We start from the raw sequence: 17,724 nt of genomic DNA, 5'->3' as shown, positions 1-17,724 counted from the left end.
ACATAAACCCTGTTAAATCTTTTACGTCTCTGCACAGAACCATAATTGGCCGTTTTCAACCGAAACAACAATGGCAACCCAGATTTTCCCGTTGGCTCACTTAAGCGAGTGCCTGTCAGAAAGAAGTCAACACACTTGTACTTGTACACTATGGCACACCTATCGGATAGCGATACCAAAGATTACACTAGATTATATCTGTCAAACTTTCACGTTTATATTATATTTTGCGCTTCCAACTAGAGATTACTTACTTACTTACTAGAGATTACACTCTGAAAAAATTCCGCATCTCTAAAATTTGTTCATAACTAACGATTAGCGATTGGAAAAATTTATTTTGGAAATCTAGTTATATAATTAACTATTACCTAGGGTAATCCTCGAATGTGTTTGTATGACATGGGTATCAAATGGAAGGTATTAAAGAGTATTTTAAAAGGAAGTGGGGTAATTCTATACGACAGCATGACACTGCTAATACGCGTCCAAAAATATCGAGAGAGGTGTGAAACGACGCGTATTGACATCAGTATTAATAATCCGAAACCGGAATAGAAAAATTGTAAGTAGTTCAAAAGATATTAATGAAAAACTGAAAAATGACCCACGGGTTCTTCCGAAACCGGGTGGGATCCATGGTATTTTTGCGCAGAACACCTTCTGCATTGGCGGCCTTCGGCCGCGCTTATCAAAAATTACCCTGGGTGGGTCCATCACCGGTTTGGAGACCAAAACTATATCCGCGCAAAACACTTATGTTCACAATTTTTTTTGTGGGTAGCCACCATTACAACAACCACATGAAAATCGCCAACTTCAACTAGGTGTATATGTGAAGACATTTCGAGATATCGACCAAAATGTGGACCAGGGTGACCCAGAAAATCTCTTGTGGGCTACCGCTAATTTATTTATATATGTAATACCACGGCCACCGTGGTGTGATGGTAGCGTGCTCCGCCTATCACACCGTATGCCCTGGGTTCAACTCCCGGGCAAACCAACATCAAAATTTTAGAAATAAGATTTTTCAATTAGAAGAAAATTTTTCTAAGCGGGGTCGCCCCTCGGCAGTGTCTGGCAAGCGCTCCGATTGTATTTCTGCCATGAAAAGCTCTCAGTGAAAACTCATCTGCCTTGCAAATGCCGTTCGGAGTCGGCATAAAACATGTAGGTCCGTCCGGCCAATTTGTAGGGAAAAATCAAGAGGAGCACGACGCAAATTGGAAAAGAAGCTCGGCCTTAGATCTCTTCGGAGGTTATCGCGCCTTACATCTATTTTTATTTTTTTTTTATAATACCACGAACAGTATTCCTGCCAAGATTGCAAGGGCTTTTGATTTCTCCCTGCAGAAATTTTTCATTCTCCTACTTAATAGGTGTCACACCCATTTAACAAAGTTTTTTCTAAAGTTATATTTTGCGTCAATAAACCAATCCAATTACCATGTTTCATACCTTTTTTCGTATTTGGTATAGAATTATGGCATTTTTTTTTCATATTTCGTAATTTTCCATATCGAAAAAGTGGGCGTGGTCATAGTCGGATTTCGGCCATTTTTATCATACCAAGATAAAGTGAGTTCAGATAAGTACGTGAACTAAGTTTAGTAAAGATATATCGATTTTTGCTCAAGTTATCGTGTTAACGGCCGAGCGGAAGGACCGGTGGACTGTGTATAAAAACTGGGCGTGGCTTCAACCGATTTCGCCAATTTTCACAGAAAACAGTTATCGTCATAGAATCTGTGCCCCTACCAAATTTCACAAGGGTTGGTAAATTTTTGTTCGACTTATGGCATTAAAAGTATTCTAGACAAATTAAATGAAAAAGGGCGGAGCTACGCCCATTTTGAAATTTTCTTTTATTTTTGTATTTCGTTGCACCATATCATTTATGCATTTCTTTGACAAGAGTAGTTTTTAAATCGCTAATCTTACTAATCTGTTTTTGCCGTTTAGCCGATTCCAAAATTGACCACAAATTTTCAATGGCATTTAAGGCAAAAGATTGTGGAAGTGGATTCATGAGGTGTGAACAGTTCCATATTACCCATGCCTGCACAATCCAGGCACAATCCTGGATATGTGTTAAGGGTATTTGTCTTGGTTATTGCGAAATCGATCCCGTACACCTAAATTAGGGACAATTTGCAACAAATTGTCTTCTCGTGAAGTTAAATAAAAATTTTTGTCCATTGTACCATCAAAGAAAGTTATTTTGCCAACTCCAGAGGCAGCCAAGTAGGCCCAAACCCATCACATTTCCACCGCCATACCATACAGGTGCCTTCAATTTTTTTATTTTTGAGCTCTATATTTGCTTTATACCTCACTTTAATCATGCCATATAAGCATAATATATAAAAATATTGATTCAGAGATGATACGTGCTGTATTAAACAATTTCAAAGCTCAAAAATAAAATTTTGAAGGCAACTGTATGGTATGGTGGTGGAAGTATGATGGGTTTGGGCCTACTTGGCTGCTTCTGGATTTGGCAAAATAACTTTCTTTGATGGTACAATGGACACAATTTTTTATTTAACCTTACGAGAAGACAATTTGTTGCAAATTGTCGTTATATTAGGTGTACGTCATCGATTTCGCAATAACCAAGACAAATACCCTTAACACATATCCAGGATTGTGCCGGTGTTGTGCAGGCATGGGTAATATAGAACTGTCCACACCTCAAGAACCCACTTCCACAATCTCTCGCCTTAAATGCCATTGAAAATTTGTGGTCAATCTTGGAATCGGCTACACGACAAAAACATATTAGTAAGATTAGCGTTTTAAAAACTACTCTTGTCGAAGAAAGGCATAAAGTACCACCCGAAGCCGCTCAAAAACTAATTGCTTCTATGGAAAATCATCGACGCACAGGGCCTCGAGATATAGGCCAAAACGTGGACCCGGGAACCCCTAATATGTGTTTATGGAATATGGATATCAAATGAAAGCTGTTGATGAGTGCTTTAGTAGAGGGTAATTTCCATACCCCTGCGTGACTAGGGTCTCGAGATATAGGCCAAAACGTGGACCCGGGTACCCCTAGAATGCGTTTATACAATATGGGTATCAAATGAAAGCTGCTGATGAGAGCTTTAAAGTAATTTTCATTGTGATATTCGATATAGTCGTATCAACCTGGCAAAACTGATAAATAGGCATGCAAAGCCGAAATAAAGACATGAATTAATAATACCCACATACCTATTTACATACGTCCTATTCGATTTGCCTGCAATTTGGTATATAAATTTGCCTATATTAGTATTTACGATGCTTTTTTCCGGGAAGTAGACCAGAGGTGGACTGGGACTGGGATTAGGACTAGGACTGGGACTGAGACTGAGACTCTGAGTGGGACTGGGACTGAGACTCGGAATAATCCGCCATCTTGAACTCCCACTCTGAAATTCAATTTGCCTCTTTGTGAAACTACTTTTTCATTCAGGTGAAAAATCGTAGTAAAATCCACACAAATAGATTTTCCTGGAAAATTATTTTTATAATTATTCGAAGTTGTGACAATTTTTATAAAATAATTTTGTTTTCGATACAAAATGAAGGTATTTTGTTTAAAATAATAATTATAAGACATATTTAAATGATTATATTAATTTGGGTCATTTTCTTTTCCAGGTGTTTTTTCCTGTTTTCGCCGTTCTAAAATTTCTCATGTTCATGAGTTTTGAAACAAGAGCGAACATCGTCACAATCCCTCAAGATGTTGCGTTTGTAAATATAACATAACTTCGGATCTAGGCTTCAGACCTTCGCCTTGCCCATTCACATCCAAAATTTCGCGGAGCACTGTTTTAGACATTCTCCCTATACAACAAAAATACTTGCTAACATATTTTGTGTCGTATTTATTTTTTATATTGCAGTTTTTAATTGCCAACACCCTTAGCCGAAGTCTGTGTTGCCAATAGATTTAATGGCCAAGCAATGTGCGGCCTTTTCTGCTCTGCGGCTGGGAGAGTTCTCCGGCTGAAGAGACAATGTGCAAAATGCAGCCACCCTTAAGAATCTGGATTCGCCTTCGTCGGACTATTGCGCTCCAACTATCTTTTTCGATATGAAGTACGAGGTTGTTATCCCGGACAGGGATTATTGGTTGAGGGAGCCGCAGGACCTGAGCGATAGGCTGGAGATATAAACTGACGGCTTCAAACTGGATAATAAGGTGGGTAGCGGTGTCTTTGCACCTCAACTAGGGTGGAATCTATCCTTTAGCCTACCCGATTATTGCAGCGTCTTTCAGGCGGAGGTGGCTGCTATTAACGAGGCCGCCGAGCACCTGAGAAATGCTGTTCACGGCTATAACCAAATTTGTATTTACTCTGACAGCCAGGCTGCACTAAAAGCACTTGGATCGCTCTCATGTAAGTCCAGGACAGTAGAGAAGTGTCGCAAATCTCTCAACGAGATCGCTGAGCAAACTTCCCTTAGTCTGGTATGGGTGCCTGAAAACTCCGAGTAGATGGCTGACGAACTTGCAAGAGAGGGCACATCCGTTCCGCTTTCGTCGTCTTGGAAGCGATTGAGCATGCCGCTCACTACCTATAAGCTCACTTTGAAAGGGATTTTCTTTAGGGAAGCGGGTGTGAGATGGAGCAATCTTGAATGCTGCTACCACACTAAGCTCGTGTAGCCTGAATGGGACGCGAGACGAACGAGACGTCTCCTTCTTCTGGAAAGGGGGGACGTATCTCTGGTGGTTGGACTCATAACCGGCCACATAGCAATCGGGAGGAATTTACAACGGCTGGGTGCTCCCTATAATTATTAATGCAGAAGCTGCAAAGACGAAGAGGAGATAGAAACAGTGAAGCATTTTCGGTGCGATTATCCGGCGCTTTGGCACAAGAGGAAGAAATCTCTGGGATCTTCTTTCTTTGACGATCGTTGTGATCTGATTAACTTGAAACCTAAGAAATTCCTGACATTTGCTAAATCGACGTGTGGGTTTGAGTAGGGGAGATATCCACGTGGTATCACAACGGGACCTTTATGGGCCTAAGTGCACTGGTGCTCGCACGGGTGGCCCCTCTAACCTAACCTAACCTAGCCGAAGTCAGCACACGGTTAGGGTCATCTTTATTCAGAAAGCCGGCAGAAGATCTCAAGTATTACCTAAGGACTTCAGGCCAATCAGTCTCTCGTCGTTTCTTCTTAAGACGTTTGAGCGGTTGATTGACATGTACCTACGGGAAAGGATTCCCCGGGGGTTAATGTCGGCTTCACAGCATGACTATTGTAAGGACAGATCGACGGAAACGGCTCTCCATTCGATTGTAAATCAAATAGAGGGGTCCCTATAACAAAGAGTTTGCTCTAGGTGCCTTCCTAGACAACCAGGGGGCTTTTAATAATGTCTTACCGGGGGAAATCAAAAGAGCTCTGGTGGGTTTAGGAGTCGAGGCGACTCTGGTTGAATTTATTAGCACACTTCTATGCAGCAGTATTGACGCAGCGGAGTGGGGAGGGGCAAACATTGAGAGTAAGGTGTGCAGGGGCACGCCACAGGGGGATGTCCTATCTCCTCTGCTCTGGGTTGTGGTCAACGAGCTTCTTGTGGAGATGTAAGTCAATGACTGTCGGGTGGTTGCCTATGCAGATGGCCTCGCTATCCTAGTCAGAGGCAAATTTCTGGGTACCCTGCGCGATGTTCTGCAGGGCTACCTGGATACTGTGGCTAGGTGGGCTGAGTCATGTGGATAGGCACTCAACCCGGGAAAAATGGAATTTGTTCTAAGATATAAGATGCCCGATTTCAGAACTCTCTTGATTGAAGGGGTACCGTTGGTACTTTCTGTTAGGGTTAAATCTTTGGGGATTGTTTTGGACAAGAAACTGTCCTGGAGACCCAATGTGGAAGATAGGGCCAGGAATGCTGCGGTTGCCCTGTACTGCTGCAGGCGGGCTATCGGAAAGAGATGGGGACTTTCGATATGAGTAGTACACAGGCTTTATCAGATGGTGGTCCGTTTCTGCTCTATGGGGTTCTGGTCTGGTGGAAAGCACTGGACACGGCGAGCATCTCCAAAATTTTAGTGTCAGTGCAGCGAACGACGCTGATCGGTATCAGTGGCGCTCTCAGTACAACACCAACCTTGGCACTGAATGTCATGTTGTTCACGGATGGGTCGAAGTTGAAAGGAAAGGTAGGAGGTCGGGGGGTCTTCTGTAAGAGCTAAATGTAAGCCGCAAGTTGAAGGTGGCTGATCACTGCAGTGTATTCCAAGTGAAAGCTCCTGTAATTAAGTATGCGGTTGATGAAATGCTATTTTATAATTAAGATTATCTGGGTCCCGGGCCATAGTGATATCCCGAGCAACTGTCAAGCGGATCTCTTAGCCCGCATCGGTACAACTGAACTGGATGAAGATGGCTGTAGGGATTTCGGGACCCCGCTGGCCACCTATGGTTTACTCCTCCATAGCTGGGTCTCTAGTCATCTCAGCAAACGTTGAGCGGACACCACCTCCTTCAGGGTTGCAAGATCTTTCTGGCCGAAAGTGGATGGCAGCAGGTCTGCCGAAATAATTGGGTCCACTAAAGCTCACCTATCAATGTTTATTGGGGTTTTGACAGGCCACTGTCCCATGGGTCCATGCGGTAGGTCTCTATATACTGGAAACTCCTTCCTGCTGTAGCTGTATGGACGATGATGAGGTGGAATCATCAAATCACCAGAATTAGGAGAAAGTACTTAGGTCGCGACTCACTTGGATCTCCAGAGGATTTGTCCAAGATTGAGATCGGTATTATTCGGAACTTAATGGTTGCTAAGTAGCTATATCTACGTCATCGTTATTTTATTGTGTGTGGTATCAAAACGGACTTTCATGTTGTCCAAGTGAGCTTCCCCTATCAGGGTAGCTACCACCAAACCTAACCTAACTCTAACATAGCCAAAACAAATGTAAAATTCTTCTTCTTAATCTTATAAGATTGAGTAAAACGCATCTATATGAAAAACTGCTTATGTGTCGGCCTCCTTGGCAATCGCGAAAAACGAGTCAATCGTCGACCTCTGAAAGCAATGACTTCTACCAGCATCATATGGCCACCGATATATGTACATTAGTTTGTGATAAACTGAAAAAAAAAATACAGAAAAATTGTGATCTCTTCAAAAAAAAAAAAAAAAAAAATTAAAGCTATGTTTGTGCGAATGATTGCTGTTATTGTTAATAGTAATTGCGACAGAGACGCAGATGACTCCACCGTAAATCAGTAACAGCGATTTTCTCCAAGCTGCTACTGCGATTTACTATGATCATTCACTCGATGTGAAAAATCACATGGTCTTGAATACTAAGCAACTATAATAGCGAGGTGCAAATTGCCTTCCCTGTATATCGAATTCTTTGCACAGCACATATGTATATTTCGTGTATGTTTTTTCGTTTCATGTGCCAAGGTTATGCTCTTTGTTTTAGGCGGTTTCAAAGAATCTAATATTTGCTTTGTTAGGAATACAAATAATTCAACAATGTTGTCTAATTGTATGGACATTTATTTGAGTTTTTAATTCTTGGTATTTCTCTAATTAGTACAAAGCAAATATTAGATTCCCTGAAACCGCCTAAAACAAAGAGTATAACTTTGACACATGATATTATAAGAAATATTCATATTGTAACGAATTTACTTGCAAATCCTTTTATTTGCAACCCTCTGCTAAGTTCGTATCGCTAAACTGTTGAATAAATAACTCCAATATTGAATAATTGAAAAATGGCCTTTATTACAGTACTTCAAAATAACACTTATACTTTGCAACGAATAGCAAGGTTAATAACCAAACTGATTGATAGCTCAAATGAAACTCTACTATTCAAAATAATTCTGCTATAGCTCGCTAGATAGCGCTTAATCGAAATCTCAAATCAAACTGAATTACTTCTTACTCGCCTTCCCCGCTTTTATAGTTTACGCTGCATACTTCTAGGCTCTTCGATTTCCAGAAGTTACTAGTTAGTTTCGGCTACAAAATCGCCAGCCACAACTACGTGCACAAATTATTGCTCTCTCTTGTGACAACTCAGATAAGATATATGCATGTGTTTGTGCATTGCCGCTCCGCTGCTCGTATACGTACATATGTATAGACGCAATTTGATTGAATTATTTATGTGAATGTTTGTAGTTTACAGTCTCTCGCGCATGCATAGGCGTATAAGTAATTGCATCTGTGTGTGACATATTTCGGCTGCCTTATATATGTTGTATACATGTTTTGATTATTGACGTAAATACTGCTTATCGTGGCCTTGGCATTGCCTTAGTGATGGTATAACTTAGTGATGTTAATATCCGTGACAATATGAACTGTGCAAATAATTCGATATGCAGGGAAGGCTATTGGGATAAGTTTACAACAACTAAGGCAGGAAGTGGCTGAATGCGTCTGTAGCAGTTCACTTCTGGGAGAAAAGTCTTTGAAATACTTACAAGGTATAGCTGTATAAACAGCTGTCCGTCCTGATGTCTCGTTCTGCAAATTTTTCCTATACCAAAATGTTGTGTGAGTTTGTTACAGGCTTCAAAAATCCAGAACCCCTTAACCGATTTAAATTATTCCTTTTACGTATTGTTCCCCGTAGTACCACGATCATTTCTAGCAAAAAAAAAAAAATAGAGTTGCCACCGTCTTAAAAAATTTACACTGTGTAAATTAATAAAATAAACGTATTATAGAATAACGTCAATTTCTTCAAAGATATGTATTAGCCCTAATTGCAAACCCTTTTTAGGGTTGCCACCTGCTTGAAAATTTTCAGATCAAGAAAATTTGTGAAAATCAATTATTGAAATATATGTACGGGTATCAAATTAAAGAAGCTTAGGAAAGCTGACCCGATAAAATATTTTTGTTAGGATTGACACCGAGTCAAAAATTTTAAACTAAGTTTATTTGATTGTAAAATACGTAGAATACAAAATATGCTTTACAATGTAGTAGGAGAAGATACAAAACCAAACAGTACATTTACATACATATTATAAAACGAATTGAAACAGATATACAAATATCACAACGAAAAAAAAAATTATTCGAGCAAGTAAATGTGATATTTCAAATTTAATAAAGAAAAGTTAAAACGTAGGCCATGTCCTTTTCTTTTATATATATACTAGCCTTTACCCGCGGCCCCGTCCGCAAGGAGAAATTTAAATATATGGGCTATTCAAGATACGAAATTACCCCCACGCTATTGCGGACGGATCCCGAAAACCATCCAGAAAAGCCCAGAAAGGGTCTCCAAAAGTTCCTGGAATAGTCCCAAAAAGCCCGAAATGACAACGACACGATTCTAGACGTATCCAGAGAACCACACAGAAATGATCCCTGAAGGTGTTCCAAAATGATCCCGAAAAGGTTCCGAAATGACCCTGACGGGCTCCCGGGCGGATCTCAAAAACCATCCAGAAAATATCCAGGAAGGGTCCCTAAATTATCCCGACATACTCCAGAAAAAGTTTCGAAGTGGTTCCGAGGGGATCCACGACGGATCGCGAAAATTATACAGAAATGATTCCGGAAGGGTCCCAAAATGATCCCGAAATAGTCCGGAAATGACCCAGATGGGATCCCGCACAGATGCAGAAATGATCCCGGAAGGGTCCAAAAACTATCCCGGAAAAGTAACAAAAATCACGAAATGGCTCCTACGGCATCCCGGACGGATCCAGAAATGATCTCGGAAGGGTCCCCAAATGATCCCAAAATGGTCCCGAAATGACCCTGATGGATCCGGCAAACCATCAAGACATTATGCCGGAAGGGTCCCCAAATGATCCCGAAATAAAACAGAAAAAGTCACGAAACGACCCCTAGAGGATCCCCAAATGATCCCGTATTAGCCCCGAAAAGGTCCCGAAATAACCCCGACAGGATCCCGGACAAATCCCGAAAACCATCCAGAAATGATGCCGGAAGGAATCCCAAATGATTCCGAAAAAGTCCGGCAATGATTCCAACGGGATCCCGAACGGATACCGAAAATCATCCAGGAGTGATGCCGGAAAGGTCCTCAAATGATCACCTAATAGTCCCGAAATGACCCTTAAGGGATCCTGGACGGATCCCGTAAACCATCCAGAAATGACACCGATATAGTACCGAAGAAGTCCCGAAATGACCCTGACGAGATCTCGAACTCATCCGTAAATGACCCTGACGGGATCCCGGACAGATCCCGAAATCCATCCAGAAAGGATCTTGGGAGGGACCCCAAATGATCCCGAAAAAGGCCCGCAATGATTCCGACGGGATCTTGAACGGATACCGAAAACCATCCAGAAGTGATGCCGGAAAGGTCCTCAAATGATCACCGAACTCCATCCCGAAATCCATCCAGAAATGATCTTGGGAAGGTCCCAAAATGATCCCGAAATAGTCTCGGAAAAGTCCAGAAATTACCCTGACGGGTTCCCGGACGAATCCTGAAAGCCATCCTTAAATGATCCTGAAAAAGTCCCGAAACCACCCTGACGGGACCCCGAAAGGATCCCGAAAACTATCCAGAAATGATGCCGGAAAGGTCTTCAAATGATCTCCTAATAGTTCCGAAAAGACCCTGACGGGATCCCGATCGGATCCCGACAACTATCCAGAAATGATGCCGAAAGGGTCCGCAAATGATCCCGTATTAGTCGAGAAAAATTTCCGAAATGACCTCGACGGGATCCCGGACGAATCCCAAAAGCCATCCAGAAAAGATGCCGGTAGGTATTCCAAATGATCCCGAAATAGTCCCGAAATGACTTCGTCGGCATCCCGGACGGATCTCGAAAATTATCCAGAAATGATGCCGGAAAGGTCCCCAAATGATACCCTAATAGTCCCGAAATTACCCTGATGGGATCCCAGACGGATCCCGAAAACCATCCAGAAATGATGCCGAAAGCGTTCCCAAATGATCCCGTGTTGGTCGCGAAAAAGTCCCGAAATGACCACGACGGGATCCCGGACGGATCCCGAAAACCATCCAGAAACGATGCCGAAAGGGTTCCCAAATGATCCCGTATTAGTCGCGAAAAAGTCCCGAAATGACCCCGACGAGATCCCGGACGGATCCCGAAAACCATCCGGAAATGATGCCTGAAGAGCCCCCAAATGATCCCGAAAAAGTCCCCAAATGACCCCTACGAGATCCCGGACGGATCCCGAAAACCATCCGGAAATGATGCCGAAAGAGACCCCAAATTATTCCGAGATCCGGGACGGATCCCGAAAACCATCCGGAAATGTTGCCGAAAGGGTTCCCAAATGATCCCGTATTAGTCGCGAAAAAGTCCCGAAATGACCCCGACGGGATCCCGGACGGATCCCGAAAACCATCCAGAAATGATGCCGGAAGAGCCCCCAAATGATCCCGAAAAAGTCCCAAATTACCCCGACGAGATCCCGGACGGATCCCGAAAACCATCCAGAAATGATGCCGGAAGAGCCCCCAAATGATCCCGAAAAAGTCCCAAAATTACCCCGACGATATCCCGGACGGATCCCGGAAACCATCCAGTAATGATGCCGAAAGGGTCCCCAAATGATCCCGTATTAGTCGCGAAAAAGTCCCGAAATGACCCCGACGAATCCCGAAGATCATCCAGAAATGATGCCTAAAGGGACCCAAAATAACCCCGAAAAAGTCCCGTAATGATCCCGGAACCATCAAGAATTTATCTCTCGAAGGTACGCAAATGATCCCGAAAGTACCACGACGGGATCCCGAAAACCATCCAGAAATGATGCCGGAAGGGTCCCCAAATGATCGCGAAATAATCCCGAAATGATTCCGGAATAGTCCCGAAAATGTCCCAAAATAACCCCGACGGGATCCCGGACGGATCCCGAAAACTATACAGAAATGATCCCGGAAGGGTCCCAAAATGATCCCGAAATAGTCCCGAAAAAGTCCCGAAATTAACCCGGCGGGATCCCGGACCGATCCCGAAAACCATCCAGAAATGATCCCGGAAGGGTCTCCATATGACCCTTACGGGATTACAAATAAGGTGAAGCTAGTTATAAAACCATGTTATTAAGGCAGCAGGCGCATTGGAGAGAATGAAAAGTTACATAGAAACATACAGGTAAAGCTAATAAAAGCGTGCTAATAAAAACAATTGAAGGAGGTCGGATGGCGGGAGGAGAAGGAGAGGACCACTGGTCGTTTTTCCAAAATTGTTTAGATCTCGATCTGTATGTACCAGATACCAAAAACTATTGATTTAGGAGAAAATGTATATTGAGTTATAACAATTTATAGATTTTACACCAGAGGAGAGGAGAAGGGGGAGAGGGGGGCGGAGGGTGTCACTGCTCATTTTGTAAGCCCTCGATTTATTTGACCCACTGAGTCTGTAATATTGGTGAAGGCCCGTATACGTAAAGTTATAATGTGTAAAAATAATTAAAAAGTAATTGTTCGAAGGGGTCGTGGGAACCCCACACCCCTTTCCACGTTCGAAAAAAATTTCGCTAGTAGACTATTGTCTGTGTCCCAGTGATTCAGTGGCAAAGACGAAAAAATATAATAATTAAATTATAACTGTTCCTAGGGGGCGGGGACCACGTCCCTTTTCAAAAATATATATCTAGTAGATCCTTCTAGACTATTGGCTATACGTGTGCAAAATTTCATCCAAATCGGTAAAGCCGTTCTTGCGTGATTGAGTCACAAAGACAAACGTCTGGACAAACATCCAAACATCCAAACAGCCATTTATAATATATACTAGCCTTTACCCGCGGCCCCGTCCGCAAGGAGAAAATGAAATATGTGGGCTATTCACGTTAGCCTGCTTATAAAGTTATCTGTTTAAAATTTTTTTCTGTCTAATGCATTTTATTTTTGTAATTGAGTAAAAAAAAAGAACTTTATGAGCTGATAACCTGATAGGATCCCAAAATGATAACGAAATTATCCAGAAAAAGCCACGAAATGACCCCGACGCTATCGCGGACGGATCCCGAAAACCATCCAGAAACGCCCCGGAAGTGTTTCCAAAAGTTCCCGAAGGAGTCCCAAAAAAACCCGAAATGACAACGACACGATTCTAGACTTATCCAGATAACCACACAGAAATGATGCCTGAAGGGTACCAAATTGATCCCGAAATAGTCCCGAAAAAGTTCCGAAATTACCCTGACGGGCTCCCGGACGATCTCAGAAACCATCCAGAAAATATCCAGGAAGGTTCCCTAAATTATCCCGACTAACTCCAGAAAAAGTTCCGAAATGGCTCCGAGGGGATCCACAATGGATCGCGAAAACCATACAGAAATGATTCCGGAAGGATTCCAAAATGATCCCGAAATAGTCCGGAATTGACCCAGATGGGATCCCGCATAGATCCAGAAATGATCCGGGAAGGGTGCAAAAACTATCCCGGAAAAGTAACAAAAAATCCCGAAATGGCTCCTACGGCATCCCGGACGGATCCAGAAATGATCTCGGAAGGGTACCCAAATGATCCCAAAATGGTCCCGAAATGACCCTGATGGATCCGGCAAACCATCAAGAAATTATGCCGAAAGGGTCCCAAAATGATCCCGAAATAATACAGAAAAAGCCACGAAACGACCCCTAGAGGATCCCCAAATGATCCCGTATTAGCCCCGAAAAGGTCCCGAAATAACCCCGACGGGATCCCGGACAAATCCCGAAAACCATCCAGAAATGATGCCGGAAGGAATCCCAAATGATTCCGTAAAAGTCCCGCATTGATTCCGACGGGATCCCGAACGGATACCGAAAATCATCCAGAAGTGATGCCGGAAAGGTCCTCAAATGATCACCTAATAGTCCCGAAATGACCCTTAAGGGTTAATGGACGGATCCCATAAACCATCCAGAAATGATCCCGATATATTCCCGAAGAAGTCCCGAAATGACCCTGACGGGATCTCGAACGCACCCCTAAATGACCCTGACGGGATCCCGGACAGATCCCGAAATCCATCCAGAAATGATCTTGGGAGGGACCCCAAATGATCCCGAAAAAGTCCCGCAATGATTCCGAGGGGATCCTGATCGGATACCGATAACCATCCAGAAGTGATGCCGGAAAGGTCCTCAAATGATCACCTAATACCAAAATGACCCTGACGGCATCCCGGACTGATCCCAAAATCCATCCAGAAATGATCTTGGGAAGGTCCCAAAATTATCCCGAAATAGTCTCGGAAAAGTTCAGAAATTACCCTGACGGGTTCCCGGACGAATCCTGAAAGCCATCTCTAAATGATCCCGAAAAAGTCCCGAAATGACCCTGACTGGACCCCGAAAGGATCCCGAAAACTATCCAGAAATGATGCCGGAAATGTCCTCAAATGATCACCTAATAGTTCCGAAAAGACCCTGACGGGATCCCGAACGGATCCCGACAACTATCTAGAAATGATGCCGAAAGGGCCCGCAAATGATCTCGTATTAGTCGAGAAAAAGTCCCGAAATGAACCCGACGGGATGCCGGACGAATCCCAAAAACCAGCCAGAAATGATGCCGGAAGGGACACCAAATGATCCCGAAAAAGTCCCGCAATAATTCCGACGGGATCCTGAGCGGATACCGAAAACCATCCAGAAGTGATGCCGAAAAGGTCCTCAAATGATCACCTAATAGTCCCAAAATGACCCTGACGGCATTCCGGACAGATCCCGAAATCCATCCAGAAATGATCTTGGGAGGGTCCCAAAATTATCCCGAAATAGTCTGGGAAAAGTCCAGAAATTACCCTGACGGATACCGGACGAATCCTGAAAACCAATCTTAAATGATGCCGAAAAAGTCCCGAAATGACCCTGATGGGACCCGGAAAGGATCCCGAAAACTAACCAGAAATGATGCCGGAAAGGTCCTCAAATGATCTCCCAATAGTTCCGAAAAGACCCTGACGGGATCCCGAACGGATCCCGACAACTATCCAGAAATGATACCGAAAGGGCCCGCAAATGATCCCGTATTAGTCGAGAAAAAGTCCCGAAATGACCCCGACGGGATGCCGGACGAATCCCAAAAACCATCCAGAAATGATTTTGGAAGGGACCCAATGATCCCGAAAAAGTCCCGCAATTATTCCGACGGGAATCTGAACGGATACCGAAAACCATCCAGAAGTGATGCCGGAACGGTCCTCAAATGCTCACCTAATAGTCCCAAAATGACCCTGAGGGCATCCCGGACAAATCCCGAAATCCATCCAGAAATGATCTTGGGAAGGTCCCAAAATGATCCCGAAATAGTCTCGGAAAAGTCCAGAAATTACCTTGACGGGTTCCCGGACGAATCCTGAAAGCCATCCTTAAATGATCCCGAAAAAGCCCCGAAATGACCCTGACGGGATCCCGAAAGGATTCCAAAAACTGTCCAGAAATGATGCCGGAAAGGTCTTCAAATGATCCCTTAATAGTTCCGAAATGACCGTGACGGGATCCCGAACGAATCCCAAAAACCATCCAGAAATGATGCCGGTAGGTATCCCAAATGATCCCGAAATAATCCCGAAATGACTTCGTCGGCATCCCGGACGGATACCGAAAATTATCCAGTAATGATGCCGGAAAGGTCCACAAATGATCCCCTAATAGTCCCGAAATTACCCTGATGGGATCCCGGACGGATCCCGAAAACCATCCAGAAATGATGCCGGAAGAGCCCCCAAATAATCCCGAAAAAGTCCCCAAATGACCCCGACGATATCCCGGACGGATCCCGAAAACCATCCAGAAATGATGCCGGTAGGTATCCCAAATGATCCCGAAATAATCCCGAAATGACTTCGTCGGCATCCCGGACGGATACCGAAAATTATCCAGTAATGATGCCGGAAAGGTCCACAAATGATCCCCTAATAGTCCCGAAATTACCCTGATGGGATCCCGGACGGATCCCGAAAACCATCCAGAAATGATGCCGGAAGAGCCCCAAATAATCCCGAAAAAGTCCCCAAATGACCCCGACGATATCCGGGACGGATCCCGAAAACCATCCAGAAATGATGCCGGAAGAGCCCCCAAATGATCCCGAAAAAGTCCCTAAATGACCCCGACGAGATCCCGCACGGATCCCGAAAACGATCCAGAAATGATGCCGGAAGAGCCCCAAATGATCCCGAAAAAGTCCCCAAATGACCCCGACATACTCCAGAAAAGGTTCCGAAATGGCTCCGAGGGAATCAACGACGGATCGCGAAAACCATACAGAAATGATTCCAGAAGGATCCCAAAATGATCCCGAAATAGTCCGGAAATGACCCAGATGGGATCCCGCACAGATCCAGAAATGATCCCGGAAGGGTCCAAAAACTATCCCGGAAAAGTAACAAAAAATCCCGAAATGGCTCCTACGGCATCCCGGACGGATCCAGAAATGATCTCGGAAGGGTCCCCAAATGATCCCAAAATGGTCCCGAAATGACCCTGATGGATCCGGCAAACCATCAAGAAATTATGCCGGAAGGGTCCCCAATTGATCCTGAAATAAAACAGTCACGAAACGACCCCTAGAGGATCCCCAAATGATCCCGTATTAGCCCCAAAAAAGTCCCAAAATGACCCTGACGGGATCCGGAAAGGATTCCGAAAACAATACAGAAATGATGCCGGAAAGGTCCTCAAATGATCCCCTAATAGTCCCGTGACCGTGACGGGATTCCGACAACTATCCAGAAATGATGCCGAAAGGGTCCGCAAATGATCCCGTCTTAGTCGAAAAAAAGTCCCGAAAGGACCAGGACGGGATCCCGGACGAATCCCAAAAACCATCCAGAAATGATGCCGGTAGGTATCCCAAATGATCCCGAAATAGTCCCGAAATGACCTCGTCGGCATCCCGGACGGATCCCGAAAATTATCCAGAAATGATGCCGGAAAGGTTCCCAAATGATCCCCTAATAGTCCCGAAATTACCCTAATGGGATCCCGGACAGATCCCGAACACCATCCAGAAATGATGCCGAAAGGGTTCCCAAATGATCCCGTATTAGTCGCGAAAAAGCCCCGAAATGACCTCGACGGGATCCCGGACGGATCCCGAAAACCATCCAGAAATGATGCCGAAAGGGTTCCCAAATGATCCCGTATTAGTCGCGAAAAAGTCCCGAAATGACCCCGACGGGATCCCGCATGGATCCCGAAAACCATCTAGAAATGATGCCGGATGAGCCCCAAAATGATCCCGAAAAAGTCCCCAAATGACCCCGACGAGATCCCGGACGGATCCCGAAAACCATCCAGAAATGATGCCGGAAGAGCCCCCAAATGATCCCGAAAAAGTCCCCAAATGACCCCGACGATGTCCCGGACGGATCCCGAAAACCATCCAGAAATGATGCCGGAAGAGCCCTCAAATGATCCCGAAAAAGTCCCCATATGACCCCGACGAGATTCCGCACGGATCCCGAAAACCATCCAGAAATGATGCCGGAAGGTTCCCCAAATGATCGCGAAATAGTCCCGAAATGATTCCGGAATAGTCCCGAAAATGTTCCAAAATAACCCCGACGGGATCCCGGACGGATCCCGTAAACTATACAGAAATGATCCCGGAAGGGTCCCAAAATGATCCCGAAATAGTCCCGAAAAAGTCCCGAAATTACCCCGGCGTAATCCCGGACCGATCCCGAAAACCATCCAGAAATGATCCCGGAAGGGTCTCGATATGACCCTTACGGGATTACAAATAAAGTGA

General features: G+C 44.2%; 1 long non-coding RNA gene across 1 annotated transcript in view; it reads right to left on the bottom strand.

Annotated features, from left to right (window-relative positions):
- Positions 1 to 6,856: 6,856 nt before the first annotated feature.
- LOC137238355 (uncharacterized) overlaps positions 6,857 to 17,724 on the bottom strand; it is a 232,391-nt gene continuing 221,523 nt past the window's right edge. Inside the window, exons 2-3 of the long non-coding RNA XR_010949174.1 lie at positions 8,479 to 8,644; positions 6,857 to 7,119 (exon numbers count right to left, since the gene is read on the bottom strand). This is a non-coding gene — a long non-coding RNA (uncharacterized lncRNA). The remainder of the gene's footprint in view (positions 7,120 to 8,478; positions 8,645 to 17,724) is intronic.

The sequence above is a fragment of the Eurosta solidaginis genome, chromosome 1 (assembly GCF_040869045.1).
Source record: "Eurosta solidaginis isolate ZX-2024a chromosome 1, ASM4086904v1, whole genome shotgun sequence".
NCBI classification, from domain to species: Eukaryota; Metazoa; Arthropoda; class Insecta; order Diptera; family Tephritidae; genus Eurosta; species Eurosta solidaginis.
Note: the sequence above shows the minus strand (reverse complement) of the source record. Positions and strands in the feature narration are given on the sequence as shown.